Below are 16,831 nucleotides of genomic sequence, written 5' to 3' on the forward strand. Positions count from 1 at the left end.
ATATAATAATAATATTAAGTAATGTTAATATAATGTAACTTTGGTGGCCAACCATTATTATATAAATAATATTATAATATTTTTCTGATTAAAAAAATGGAGAAAAAGAACATTTATATAATCATGTTCATTACTGAGAAAATATTTTTTTTATGTCATATTAATATTTTTTTGCTATCTGGGTAGTGAACAGATGGCTAAGCTCATTTTCCTTTATCGTGTACTTACACCTATACAGAGGCTAAAATATATTTTTTTTCGTACTACACACTTTATATTAAAAATGGAGATACCGTAGGGGGCTTTTCATTTAATCCATACACATAAATATATATATATAAATAAATATCTGTATCTACAGAGTATACAGACGACATCACAATAAAACAATTTATGTCGGTATATCGATACGACTAATTAGTTATGATTACGCCGATTAGGGTTCAGTTTTTAAAGGAAATACTTCTTTTTATATATATAAAATATAAATATAAATCGTATACATAAATTCGTTTTACGTAATTCTGATTCCGAATAAATGATTTTATTTTGGCTTTTTTTTTGTGTACTACAAAAAATTATTAATTTTAAATTTGATAAATGTTGTCAACATTAAAACTTTAAATGCGTACAAAAAAAAATTGTGCCTATGTATTTTTAATATTTTTCAACTGCTATTGTATCAATATATCAGGAGCCTTGCATTAAATTTTCACGCTTTTTTACCTAAAAATTAAAATTTAATTGAAAAAAAAAACCAAAAAAGATCGTGTGTAGAAAATGCTAGTATGAACATTCAGTGAAATTTTCAAGTATCTACAGTCATACGTTTTTTAATTACAACAAAATAAGAAAATCGTTACACGAGAAATCGAGTTAATATCAAATATTTTAAAAATATGAATTTCAGACGCTCATAAAAATTTAATTTAAGAATCTTGAATTACATTTTCAAATCTTAGATTTAAAAAGAAAAATTTTTATGAATTTTAAGAGTAAAAAAACTTGAAAATTTAATAGAAGGCTCCTAGGTTATTGTTTCAAAGGCAGATGAAAAAAATTAAAAATCCTTAGCCACAGTTTTTATTTATAAGCATTTGATTTCAAATATTGACAAAATACGGAAAAATCACGAAATTTACAAATTATTTTGTAGTTGAAAATTTAAAAAAGGTGGGCAAGTGGATATCGCTCGGCTGTACAATAGGTTATAAGTGGGTACCTGTATAATGAATGGTATCAAATTGGAATTCTATGATATAATATCATTGTATACGAAAAACGATTCTAAGCGAAAACGGTTTGTCAGTGTGGATAGGTATTTTATAATATTTTTTTATTTAACATAAAAGACCGCGGCAGCTTTGGCCATTGGTCTGAAAGTGACTAACATTATTATATTACATGGTTACATAAAATGTATATATAATATATATACAGGTTATATTTCTTTATTGAAAGTAGATATTTGTTAAGAAAAAAAATAGTTTTTGAATTGTGGTTCATTCCGGACTGAAGATGGTGAGTAATTCCGAGGGTTTCAATACGGTATTGTTGGTTAGAATTTCTACACTCGGTGAAAATGTGCTTGATCGTGAGTTGTACACCACAGGTGGTGCAATTGGGTGGATCCTCTCTTGTCATAAGGTATCAGTGGAAATGGCAAATGGATATCGCTCGGCTGTACAGTAGGTTATAAGTGGGTAACTGTATAATGAATGGTATCAAATTAGAATTTTTTTGATGTTGATGTAAGATAATTCTGGTATAGTAATAACTTTAGGTAACATGTGTGAAAGTTTGGCGACCTCGTTTCGTTTTTCATTGCCTGCTATATTGCTTGACCAGGAATCCACATGAAAGATATAATATGTTTGCTGGCAGACAGTGCAATATTTTCTTTTTAAATCTAAAATTTGAAAATGAAATACAAGATTCCTCATAAGTTTGTCTGCCTTTATCAAAAAAAAAAAATGTCTACAAGAAAGTAAAAATTAAATTTTTATGAGCGTTTGAAATTCATATTTTTACAAAATTTGATATTCACTCGATTTCTCGTGTAACGATTTTCTTCGAAACACTTATTTACAACGCAGAACAATTTCACAAATTGCAATTTATTGCCTGGTTTGGACTGTAAGTAATTTGTGTATATATATTTATATAATGTATTATACAACTTTATGCTGAATTTTAACTTTTATTTTAGGTCTGCTGTTGCCAATTTACCATCAACACTCTTTAATTTATTCAAATTTTCAAGACCCAAGGTATACCTTTTATAATTGGTTTTATGTTTATAAAATAATAATTTGTTTGAAAGAGTAATTTATTTTAGTCAATGTATTTACAAAAAAAAAAAAAAAACTCTTCTAGTTTATATTCATTATTTGTAAACTATAAAAGTCTGTAAATAAAATCGATAATAAGTAGCATTGATAAGCTTAAAAAATCAATGTTTTGATGAAACCTATTTTTATTTAATTATTATTATATATTAATTAGAGTTTGTTAATTTCTCTTATTAAAATATTCTTAACAATGTTTTACAAAAAATTTTATTGGTTAACATCTATACTCTTTTTAAAAACGTGAAATATACTGACAATAATTTAAAAAAAAATTAATAAATAAATAGGTAGCTTAATAAGTTTCAAAATACTTTGCAAATGTAAGTATGTATGGAAAATTGACATGCAAAGATTTCGTTAAAATTTAAAGTATCTATAATTATATATTTTTGTGTTATATCAAAAAAATTGAATTTTTTGTCAAAAACTGGTTTTCCCTAAAAATCTGTTTTCCTTAACCTTTTCACTGCTACAGACGTAGTATTACGTTCCCTTATTTATAAAATTTTTATATTATTATATTATTAATAGAGGGGGTCTATTTTGTATTCCGTATGAACGAACTAGAAACTATTAATTTTAATAAATATAAAACAAGTACAATTAAATTGTGTTTCTAATAATTATATTTAATGATTTTAGTTTGTCGACAAGTATGGCTCCACCGACCCACTGGTACTTAAATGACAACGTAATAAATGATTATTTTAATTTGATCAAAAAACAGAATCCGAGCGTTTATTCCTTTGACACCTATTTTTATGAGCGGCTTAAGAAATCTGGATACAATTTTATAAAGCGTTGACAAAACATGATAATATTTTTTCAAAAAGAAAAGTTTTTTTTCGTATCAACATTAAAGCGAACAATTTTGCACACTGGATACTTGTAATGGCCGATATGAAGTACCAACAAGTTGTATACTTTGACAGTCTTGGCAATCATCAGAATTTTGGAATTCATATTGATATACTTAAGCCTCGAGCACTGACGAAAGTTGGGTACACCTCTACCTTTTGAAGACTGGAAATTACTAAAAGCTGATAACCCCATTCAGTATAACGGGAAGGACTGCGGAGTGTTCGTGTGCACGTTCGCAGAGTATTTGTCAGCACACTTTGTTTTCTCTCTTTGACCTACGCACAACATAGCAAATTGTACGTTCACATTACTGATTACAATAATAATAATAATTACTAAAATTAGAGAAAAGTGACCTCTTAGAAAATTAAATGTCATGAGTATTTCAAAATTGTAAATTGTTTGAAATACTTATAACTCGCTTACATCCATTTAAATAAGTATTTAAAAATGAAAATTGTAAGAAGTCAACATTTTACAGTTTAAACTTCAGTTATACTTAACAATTTGAAGTATATTTTGAAAAGAAAATAGCATTATCCTACATTTGACAATAGTAAAAGTTTTTGTTGGTAAAAGTATATTTCATCAACTTATCATTTAATAGTTAATGGCACACAAATTTTTTATAATTTTTAAAACATCAATATTATACTTGAACAAACTAATGCACAATTCTTATTTTAATACTCTAAAATATTATTTAATATTATATTAAATGTATAGTCAAGCAGGAGCTAATAACAATACATTTCATAAATAAATAATTGTGAAAAAAAATATTTTCTATTTATGTTTAATTTTTTTACCGATTTTTGTTTTTGTATTACTATTTGTGGTTCTTATTTCGATGTATTTATTTACTTGAAAAAGTTTGAGTATTTAAATAATTTTCAAAATATATGGATATATTGTTGATAAAAATTTAGTGTATGATCAGTGTAAGAATTAACACATCACATTTGTAGGAATTGATGTATGTAGTTTTTTACTTTATACTCTCGTGTAGGAACTTACTATTCCCCTCCATTATATTGGCGTATGTGTCATGGGCCATAATAATTGATAATAATTATACAGGGTGTATCTTATGTCATTGTATGTGGGTTTTTTTTAACAATTATGGAACAATGATATGAACTTTTGTTAAAACGAAAAGACGTTTCTTTATTTTTAACAGGTCATTTTTTTATATTTTATATCTTGAAAGTTACGAGCCTTCGTTACAATTGTTTAAAATAATTTTGTCTTGCTGGGTGGAAATAAGGTTAAAAATTTGAATTTTTAAAAAAAAGGAATAATGTGAATGGACCACCGACCGATTTTAAGGAATTTAACATAGGTACTATGCAATTTATTGTCATATTATAGTTTTGAGTGCGGGTAGTGTAAATAATGACAAACTAGAGTTGTCATGGTCTAAACGTGTGCGTAGTAAGTGATTTTTAGTATTTATTAGAGATAAGTCCCTGTGATAGTGAAGTACAAAATATTTGTTGGCCGGATTAAACGACAATAATAATAAAATAAATGGCGTGTAATCTGATTTATAATATTATTTTGCGCCCGATATGTGTCAGATATGTAGAAGAACAATAATAACAAAAAGTGATTTATTTATTAATAAAACATACTAATTTACGATTTACGATCTAACATAGGTATCATCATTTATTATAAAAACAGAACCAATTAATTTATATTCATTAAAATAAAAAATTTACTTATTTAGTAATAAATATATTAATTAAATCTATTAAACTAGTTGCAAAAATATTACAATTAAATAATGGTACATTATTTATTATAAAACTATTTTTTAAAAATAATACAATTAGGTTATTAAATATGGGAGACAATAAAAAACCTTACTTTGAACCCGGAAAATTCACGGGAAATAATTTTGAAAACGTCGATTCTTTCTTAAAAAATTATCAAAGAGCTGCACTTATTAACGGATGGTCCGAATCTGAAAAAAGTCAATATTTCCCCGTATTTTTAGAAGGCACTGCTCTCATATTTTATGACAATATTATGGATACCGTTGAAAACATTAATTGGTCCGATCTAGAAAAAAAATTTAGACTAGAATTTGAACCCATTGCCCAAACTCATATGCTTCGAATAACGCTTGAAAAACGCAAACAGAAACCCGATGAACAAAGTGTGTCTTACATTAATGAAGTAGAGTCATTGTGTAGGCGAATTGACAAAGATATGTCACAAGGAGAAATGGTACGAAGTATAATGAAAGGCTTAAAATCCACAATATTGAGATGTATAGGAATATTAGAAAATGAAACACTTGATGAACTTAAAAAAAACGTTCGCAAATATGAACTCATAGAGTTTATGACAGCAGATAGTATAGATAAAAACCCATATGAAATTGAAACAGAGATAATTGAAAATAAAATCCAGCAAATAAATACAAACTACAAACTAAAAACCAACGAAAATAGTAAATTACGAGAGGAAATAGAAAATTTAAAAGAAACTATAGGTCAGTTAAAACTATCTCAGATAAACAATGATAATAATTATCAAAACAATTTTACTAAATACGACCCAATTTTGAGATATAACGAAAATAACAGTAATTATATCAATAATAATAATAATTCAGCACACACAAAACAATGCTCGATATGCTCGAAGAATAACCACACTGAATATGAATGTTACTTTAAATACAAAACTAATATAATATGTCAATTATGCAATACATTTGGACATTCCGCGATCACTTGTCGTTCAAGTTCAACTAACAACAACCTAAAAAAATTAAATACAAGGTTAAATTCTTCTGATAATTGCTCATCTTTAAATACAGAAATACGGAAACAAAATATAAATAAAATTAACTGTACACCCGATGCTATTTATATTGAAGCTCAATTTAATAATATTACCTTACCAATAACAATTGACACGGGGGCAAACATATGTTGTATTAGACAAGAACTACTACCCAGTAATTATACAATAACGCCGAGTACACTACAGCTATCAGGACCAGATAATGAACTACTATGCGTGGTAGGTATAACCAAAATTAAAATCAAAATTGACAATAACTATTTCAATATTGACGCTCACGTAGTAAAAAAATTAAGCAGCGCAATCTTACTTGGAAATGACTTTTTGATCAAAAATAATGCCCTGATCAATTTCAAAGACAGTAACATTATTTTAAATAATAATATAAATATCCAATTAAAAATCAACAATAATATAAACGCGCTCAATAGTATAGATAATACCAACAATATTATAGAATTAACAGGTAGCATATTTAATTGCCCAGATAACTTCGCTATACCACACTGTATATCTGCAGATCTCAAAATGAATAAGGGGATAACAAATTTATTATCCAAAGTATACGGTGATACTAAACCACAACTTGCATTACAAGAAATAAATGTGGGGGACACAATACCTATAATCAATAATTATAAAACTATATTTCACTTAAGAACAAAAAATTTACACTATCACAAGCCCAAATATAAGGATCTAAAATCTTCAATTCACAATCTAAAACTTGAAGCTACAAAACTAAATATTTCAAAAATTGCAATACCCTGCACCTTAGTTTCACGAATAGACAAATTAAATTGGTCTATAATAAGACAATTAATATACTCCGAATTTCAAAATACTAACATTAAAATACAATATATATACTATAAAGATGAACAAAAAATAACACACAATTGGAAATCATAAGAACACATTAACATAATAAATAACATTCATACATTTTTTAATGACAATAATAAAAATAAAACTCATGGTACAACCTAAAAATCAAGCCAATAATATATGTCCTATATTCAAACCAGGAGAAAACGTCCTCGACGATGGGAATCGTGGATTGTATACCGTTAAAACAAAAATGTCCAATAAAATTCCCAACAATATAATCAAATTCACATACAAGAAATACAGACACTCGATTCATTGATACACAATATAAAACTTAAAGATACGATAAACGATGGTAAAAACACAACGATTAAAATAAACAAAACACAAATAACTTCGATCGAAAATCATACAAAAAGAAATAAAGAATTAAGAAAATACCCTAACAAACCAATTGATATACAAACAAAAAAAAATAAATAATAAAAGGTCAAACAAACCAACACTCTTAAAAATACAAAAAACATTAATCTTTAATTCACAAATCACACAACACTTGTAAAATAAACCAATTAACAATAAAAATACTACCCTGACAAGTATCCAAACTATATATTATGAAAACAAAAAAAATATTAATACCAAATCTTATGGGAGACTCAATCATACTATAAACCTCCCACAGGACTAATAATAAAAACCCCAAATAAATGTTTTGTTTTACTGACATAACTTAAAAAAAAAAAAAAAATCACGAATTATTAAGACTACCTATATAACTATTATATAACTATTGTACAAGAGTTACAGAATAATAATAACAAATAAAAATAACATACCTTAAGTTACTTACCTAAGCACTAAAACCTAATTTAAGTCAGCATAAGCACAAAAATAAATGTTAAAGCAAGTCAAGTACAAAGAATGTGTAAAATTTCTTCTAACTTATTTAAGTCAGCATAGCTTGAAAACATATGTAAATAAAAATGTAAAAAAAAAAATGTAAAATGATTAACCTAATTTAAGTTAGTATAAGATATAAAAAAATGTTAAAGCAAGTCAAGTACAAACGATGTGTAAAATGTTTTCTAACTTATTTAAGTCAGCATAAGCTTGAAAACAAATGTAAAAAACAAACAAAATTAAAAAAAAAAAAATGTAAAATGATTAACTTAATTTAAGTTAGTATAAGCTATAAGATCAATTTAAAGCAGTGAATACAAAAAATAAACCTAATTTTAAGCTAGTACTAATAAGAAAATAAATGTTAAGCATAAGAAATATCAAAAAAAAAAATATATATAAAAAAAAATTAACTTTGTTTAACTTTTAAGTTATCAAAAAAAAAAAAAAAAATGTCTATGAACTAAATACATTGTAAGCAAAGTAAATATGAAAAATGTATAATTAGATCAGTTAAAAGTTAAAACTATGTAGAATATATAGGATAAAAACAAAAATATGTAAAAATTCATAACATGTCAACATGACAATATATTGTACACAAATATTAAATTTAAAAAAAAAAACTGTATAGCTATCATTACAACACCAGATAGGTAACTTAAAATATAAAATATATAAGAATAGAAGCACATCAATGGAATGCGGGGAGTACGAACTTTCAGCTTCAGTTCTATCTTCCTAATTTTTTGTTTTCCAATGTAATATGTAAAATTTAATATTAATTACATTGCCTCTTTTAGATTGTATAGTAAAAATTTGTTTTCTTTATATATATATATATATATATACAAATGTCCAGTTTAAATTGTATAACATTTTTCAACTTTCAACTTTCAACTTCAACTTTTAATTTTCAACTTTCAACTTTTTCTAACTTTATCCCTCCTCTACTTAAATATTTGTATTTCTCTCACTCTCGCCCACGAGTGGTGTTGTGAGGGCACATCACAAAAAATCGCAGAGTGGTTGTAATGATATGCTCACACACCATTATAATAAACTAAAATTTTACAGAATAATAAACAACGGCCAGACTGTCGCTTGTAGAAATCGGTCGCATCAAATAAAACCATTAACAACGACAACTAAGATATCGACACGCACTCATAAGGATATTACGTAGGATGTGTGTGACCTTATTTTATGCTGACGCCAAAGAATAATCTAGTTCCCAGACCCACAATAATTTAGTGACAAAGCCACCCACCACTCTCTGGTCAGCATCCTCGCGTCCGTCCCTTAAACCAGTGCATGAGCACCAACCACCAGAGTAACAACCTCTCAAGTACGAAAGAAACCGATTTCAATGAGTGACAACTGGACTTCTTATGCAAGCAATAATCAGTGCGTTCGTTAATTCAATTTGTGTATTTGAAGTAGTACTTTATTTTATCTAAAACCTAAAACTCCTACAATATTATCTACGAACAACTGCGAAACAGGTAAGGCATATGATATAATATTTAATGTTGATTGCAGTTAATACATTCTATGTGCTTTTCTCCATAAAATTATATTGTACGGTGTATTTGATATAATTCTCGAATACACGATCTCGAGAGCCCTCCGAACACCTGGAGGAAGGTGATAGCGTAACTTTACTATTCTAACTTTTACCATTTTAATATAACTATCGACAGGAGTCAAATCATAAATACCTTCTAATGCTCAAACCAAGGCTATTTAACTCACTCTCAATCCTTCAATTTTTAAGACAGGAAAAAACCTTATATGTCTATTGTCAGCTGTATCTTGAAAGTTACGAGCCTTCGTTACAATTGTTTAAAATAATTTTGTCTTGCTGGGTGGAAATAAGGTTAAAAATTTGAATTTTTAAAAAAAAGGAATAATGTGAATGGACCACCGACCGATTTTAAGGAATTTAACATAGGTACTATGCAATTTATTGTCATATTATAGTTTTGAGTGCGGGTAGTGTAAATAATGACAAACTAGATTTGTCATGGTCTAAATGTGTGCGTAGTAAGTGATTATTAGTATTTATTAAAGATAAGTCCGTGTGATAGTGAAGTACAAAATATTTGTCGGCCGGATTAAACGACAATAATAATATTAAATGGCGTGTAATCTGATTTATAATATTATTTTGCGCCCGATGTGTGTCAGATAGGTAACCAGGTTAACGCAATATTGCTAATTGTGCACCTAGAGTACCTACCTAAATTTATATACCTACGAGTTGATTTTGAAGTAAAAAAACAATACACTATAGCAGGGATGGGCAACTGGCGGCCAGCGTTTCATTTTTCACTGGCCTGTGCTACATTTTAATTCAGTTTATAAAAATATAAAATGTTAAGATTTTTCTGTACTTTGTTTTATTATATTTATAAAACTTAAAATCATTTGGACCCAAAAATTATGATGCTAACTGGTAATTTATATTATTTTTTTTTGTCTGGAAAATATGTATTAAGTTATCCTTGCCTGTATATACATATTGCAGACTAAGGCAAGTATTTAAAAATCAAAATTGTATAGTTTAAACTTCAGTCGCACTTAACAAATTGAAGTATATTTTGAAAAGAAAATAGCATTGTCCTACATTTGACAATAGTAAAAGTTTTTGTTGGTTAAAGTATTTAAATAATTTTCAAAATATATGGATATATTGTTGATAAAAATTTAGTGTATGATCAGTGTAAGAATTAACACATCACATTTGTAGGAATTAATGTATGTAGTTTTTTACTTTATACTCTCATGTAGGAACTTACTATTCCCCTCCATTATATTGGCGTATGTGTCATGGGCCATAATAATTGATAATAATTATACAGGGTGTATCTTATGTCATTGTATGTGGGGTTTTTTTTAACAATTATGGAACAATGATATGAACTTTTGTTAAAACGAAAAAACGTTTCTTTATTTTTAACAGGTCATTTTTTTATAACAATTTCAAAATTTTTAAACACCTAGGCGTACCAATAGCAAAATCAACTTTATTTTTTCAAATGGTAACTACTATATTTTTTAATGGATTCTGGTAAATCTTTTTTTCCTGAAAATTTCGATAGTTAAATCATCAATTTTGGTTTGCTGGTATATTAACTATGGTCTTCTAAAGATTAGTAAAATATGCATTAATACTTTTAAATTGAAACAATTGGTATAGGTTTAATTTACAAGAGCTAAATATTTTTTTCTTTTAACTACCTTTTGATACATTTAAGTTGAATCAGTAATCTAATGACACGCTCAAAAAAATAACATAAATAAAATTGTAATTACATTTTTTTCATCATAGTTACTTTTCTTACAATATCATAATCTTTCTTGCTAATTTGGTAAATGTTATCCGATTGTTGACATTATAATATGTCTTAGGTAGGTACCTATGTATGGGGGTTAAAAAATGTGTGTACCTAATGAAAAAAGTGCAATGTTTTGTAGTGGTATAAACTGGAAATTAATACCATAGGTTTTGATCACGAGTTAATGCTTCGTCAAATCATAAATACCTTCTATTGCACAAATCAAGGCTATTTAACTCACTTTTAACCCTTCAATTTTTAAGACAGGAAAAAACCTTATATGTCTATTGTCAGCTGTATCTTGAAAGTTACGAGCCTTCGTTACAATTATTTAAAATAGTTTTGTCTTGCTGGGTGGAAATAGGGTTAAAAATTTGAATTTTTTAAAAAAAAGGAATAATGTGAATGGACCACCGACCGATTTTAAGGAATTTAACATAGGTACTATGCAATTTATTGTCATATTATAGTTTTGAGTGCGGGTAGTGTAAATAATGACAAACTAGAGTTGTCATGGTCTAAACGTGTGCGTAGTAAGTGATTTTTAGTATTTATTAGAGATAAGTCCCTGTGATAGTGAAGTACAAAATATTTGTCGGCCGGATTAAACGACAATAATAATAAAATAAATGGCGTGTAATCTGATTTATAATATTATTTTGCGCCCGATATGTGTCAGATAGGTAACCAGGTTAACAGAATTAGACTTGTAGTGGTGGCAAAACCAGTATTTTACCCCTGTAATCCTGCACCAATTTACCGTTTTGACCTTACCACCACTTTATGCGAATTTTAAGTATCCAAAATGCATTTCCCAAAAAGGGGACATCCTAACGAAGCCAGGGATGTGCTTGGCTAAGTCGTAGTACAATATTCAGATTTTTAATGAATTATAATATAGATTCTTTAAAAATAGTTATAATAATAATAGTAATAATAGGTCTCTAAGATACCAATTTTATTTTAATAATATTGAAAATTTAACAGTTGCTTGATAAAATATAAACAGTTCATTAACACTTTCTAAGTACACACATACACTACCTACTGAATATGGGACATTTTCGTAAGCTTGTCGCTCTGGTGTTACGGGAGTTTGTAGCCCAGTCACAAGGCAAACAGATTCCAGAACTTATTCCTGATGATTTTGGTTGGTATTTAACATATATGAGACAGGCAGATTCGGTGAAAGGTGTAACAGACACAGTGAAATGTATATTTTACGTTTTAACCGGAAAACACCCGAAAACACAAGATGTGGCGGATGTGGTAACGAAATGGATAGTAAGAATTTATCCGTGATCCAATGTAAGTACGGCCCATTCAACCGCGGTCTAAAACCAAACTTTCGGTGAGGGCCTGACAAAAAACATTTTACAATATTGTTTTTTTTTCTAGATATTGATTGGTGGCAGAGTGCTGGAAAAACCATTTACGTTACCAGAAAGTTATTCATTTCCATACAACATACAACAAAGTCAGTGGAAAACCCGAACTCATAACTCTTTTTTCGATCCACACGAGCAAACTTTGCTAGAGATCAACAGTGTATATGAAAGTTATAATTTCCCGGAAAACCCATTATTAAATGTTGAACCGCCGCGACGACAACGACAACCAGTAGAACACGTACAGTGCCTCTCGCCACCCTGGAAGGTCCGAAGAAGAATCGTCGATGAAGAACCAGAAGATGAGATTGAACATGCTTGCTGCCCATGCCAACAACCTGAAAAATATAAAATGTTAAGATTTTTCTGTACTTTATTTTATTATATTTATAAAACTTAAAATCCATATTATAATGTTTATCGTAAAACGTAGATATAAATTCTTATCTAGTGTTGAACTATTAAATGTAAATAATATACTATTATTATATAGGGGTAAAGGTAACATAAGGTTTTTTTATATGTTCTCTGGGCCGCTAGATTTTTGCAAATTCGAAATTGGCCCTCTAGTAGCATTGGCCTATCCCTGCACTATTGGAATACAAAAACAATTTTGCAATATATAATGAATAGGTAGGTAATGTTGTTCAGAATATTTGGGGAAATGTTAAAACGTCACATCAGTGAATATTATATGAGAACATCGACTTAATATAAAAATGTATTATGGTATTAATGAGAACACAGAAATGTAATTAGAATAATGATGAGAAATTACTTTTTGTGTACTACAGAAATTGAAACTTTATTAAAAAAAACTTAAATTATGAGGTAGGTACCAATAATTTAATTATATGATACATAATAATTGTCAATAATGAAAAAAAAAATCCGGAAAGATGTCTTTCTGCTGTACAGTAGGTTACGATTAGGTCATTGTATAATGGATTGTATTAAACTTGTATAATATCATTGTATAAGTAAAACGATCTGAGTGCAGACGGTTCTTTAGTCTGCATTTTAGATTCTGAGCGGAGCGATGAATTTAGTGGTTTTACAATGGTGTTTATTTATTTTTTGTTTTTTTATCCTGTATATAAAATTTCTACCATTAGGAGTATTTTGATTTCAATATATAGTACCTTATATTTTAGCAAATTGGATCAAGATGGTAAGTACTTTAGAGAGGTTATTTTTCGATTTTCTCAATAGTTAAATTTTAATGGCACGGGAAAAGACAAATTACGAAAAACCACTTAAAATGGGGTTTTAATTTCAAACATTTTGTATATCAGTTATCACCGTTACAACGAATTCCAAATAATAATTCAACTTAGGTAAAGGCATAGTAAATAATAAAAATATAAAAATCCCGACTGATAAACCGTTTCCGCTCAGAATCGTTTTTCTTATACAATGATATCATATGATTGAATTCAAATTTAATACAGTCCATAATACACTGACCCACTTGTTTATTATAACTTTGAAGAACTAACTCAAGTAATATATTATAATGTAAATGCCGTAAATGAATGTTTTGACGAAAATGTACCAGACGTATGCACAAGCCGACAGCAGCAAACACCGGTTGAAAGCGCGAGGCCGGTTCGGATAGGTAAAGCAAAATCCGTTGGATATGCACCTTTAGGCACTAAAATGCGTTATCGTTTGCGACAGTATCACTCTGCGCGGATTTAGTGTGTGGCGAGTGCCCGGCCCACACACGGAAACATATACGCACACCCCTACTAGTTAATTGTTATTTATATTATTTAGTTTTGTATTATATTTTGTTATCGGAATTATTATTATAACATGTAGATTATTCGCGATCGGCCGCCGACGCGGACATTCAGCATAGGCCGCCGGGGTGCCGTAGTCCGTCAATAATAATTATTGCCGTTAACGCGCAATCACCGCAGATCGCTGTTTTGTATTATAGTATGCATTGCAGACGCGAATTGCCATGCTATTATCCAATTATATTGTTTTTATATATTGTGACCTGGCTCGAATAGCCGGAGAGCATTATTGTGTTTTTAATTGTTTTTGTAATAATTGTTATTATCGCAGGCACGAATCGCCGTCATTATATTTTTTATTATCATTGTAATTGCGGCGCACGGAAATCGTCGTGCGTTACTGTGATCACTATAATCCAGCTCTAATAACCATAAAACAACCTTATTATAACTTTGAAGAACAAACTCAAGTAATATATTATAATGTAAATGACGTAAATGAATGTGCTGACGAAAATGCACAAGCCAACAGCAACAAACACCGGTTGAAAGCGCGAGGCTGGTTCGGATACGATAAAGACCAAATTTTTACAGAGAAGAACATAACTTAAAAGAAATTAGAGAAATTATTATTTAACACCGTTTTTGGCGACCCAACGTGCATTTCCCCCCCGTAATCCTGCACCAAGTACCGTTTTCTGGACAACTCGATCTCACCACTACTGTATGCTAATGTTACTCACCGAAATGCATCCCTAGATCAATATTTGAACTTTAAATAATTAAAAAAAAAATTGTGACTGGATTTTTCATTTGCCTTTGAAACAATATATTCATTAAACAATAGCCTTATATTTATGGTTTCAAGCTTTTTTTACCCAACAAATACAATTTTATTGATATTTGTAGAATAAAAAATTTAAAAAAAATGGAAACTGAAAGTGTCCGTCAGTATTTTACCGTCCTAAAAGGTGATGACAGACACAAAAAAAAATAATAGCTCAAAAAGAGTCAAAATACCTTGAAAATATTTAGGATTATTCGTTTTTGAATTACAACATATCAAAAATTGATTTTCTCTTATAATCACCTTGTAGTACATTATCTAATGCTAATATTGGTAACATAGTTGCGTATTTGCATAAAATATATTCAAAATGTATTTGCAGAATATGTATCCTACAGTAAAAAAATTTATTTTACGAATAATAAACATTTTCAAAAAAAAACATGATAGTACGTATTTAACTCTATTTAAACATTTTTACTTAATTTTTCTTGTGCGAAATATAGGAGTTGGGTTTGTTACGACACCATAACCTACCCACAACCTAAGGGGAACACTCACCGTGTGTCGCTCTAAGGCCAAGTCGTTAGAACTTGTATGAACTTTTGAATACACGCATAAGTTAACTGAAAACTCATGATTTATTTAAAAGGGGAAAAAGGTAGCATTAGCTGATGAAATAAAATAATAAGAGTTAGATTAGGGTGATCATTTGGCTTATATTATACAAAAGGTAAATAATTTTAGCATTAATTAATAATTTAAACAATTTCGTAGCGGTAATATAAGGCAATTTTTTATTGGAAAACAAAATATAATAATTTAGTTTCATACAATAAATTATAAAGTTTTTTTGTGGTTGTAAATAATATGATAATTTAACGTGCACAAAGGTGAATAATAAGATGTGTCGTGGTGAGTTTGTGACACATGGCAATGCATAGAATAAAATAAGTTATTTAACAATTTTAAGTATCATAGAGTGAATAAGATAATAAGGAACCTGTCGCAAGACATAATTATATTAATATAATATACATCCTGTACAATGATGATGATAATAATAAATAAAATAATAGGCTATCGGCATGACGCAACGAGACGTTTACATAAACGTTGATTATAACAATAATAATACTATTATTATACAGCTGGAACACCTAGCCGAATATACGCACTTGTCATCACGATAATTTGTAAATACAACTCGACATCGTTGTGACGATTAAAGTAATAGTAATATTATAGCTGGAACACGTAGCCGAATATACGCACTTGTCACTCGATGAATACGCCTCGTTGTGATGTCAATACACAAACAATATTAATAATGTAGTTATTTAAGAAAATAATAATAATTATGATGGCTAGTTCAAAACCTTGGCTGCGGGTGGACATTTTCTTCGGGCAAGTCACGGTGTCTTACTAAATCAATCGTGGTAATAAGTCCGACCGGGACTCTGGGATGCCATTTTCCCGTGCTTGCTACCGGAATCCGGGTCTCGGGTGACACTTTGAGCTATGCACTAGAACCAAAACTCGCCTTTTGTTAATTTGCACCGTCGTGTATAAGGTTAATGAAAATGGTGCGAGTGTCAGAAAATATGTTAGTCTAGTGACACGGACATAACATTGCAAATCCTCAATACTGCACCAGCGATTAACCACAGCCATAGAGACAATTATTTTATAGATAAAAAATCCGAAAGCTTACACAATATCATTGCATGTTTGCCGTTAACATCAAGTTTAAGAATTTTTGCGGATATGGATAAACGTTAAATTATGTAGTATGTTTTAATAG

The 16,831-nt window shown here is 28.9% G+C and overlaps 1 protein-coding gene and 1 long non-coding RNA gene across 2 annotated transcripts in view; both read left to right on the forward strand.

Moving 5' to 3' along the window:
* Nucleotides 1–16,831, forward strand: part of LOC132934315 (sentrin-specific protease 2-like) — a 255,804-nt gene that overhangs the window by 77,640 nt on the left and 161,333 nt on the right. The gene's annotated exons all lie outside the window — the stretch shown is intronic.
* LOC132933814 (uncharacterized) lies at nt 2,071–3,149 on the forward strand. The gene is made up of 3 exons (XR_009662949.1): nt 2,071–2,136; nt 2,210–2,270; nt 2,994–3,149. It is a non-coding gene; the product is annotated as an uncharacterized LOC132933814 (long non-coding RNA).

This window comes from Metopolophium dirhodum, chromosome 1 (genome assembly GCF_019925205.1).
Source record: "Metopolophium dirhodum isolate CAU chromosome 1, ASM1992520v1, whole genome shotgun sequence".
In the NCBI taxonomy this organism is placed as follows: domain Eukaryota; kingdom Metazoa; phylum Arthropoda; class Insecta; order Hemiptera; family Aphididae; genus Metopolophium; species Metopolophium dirhodum.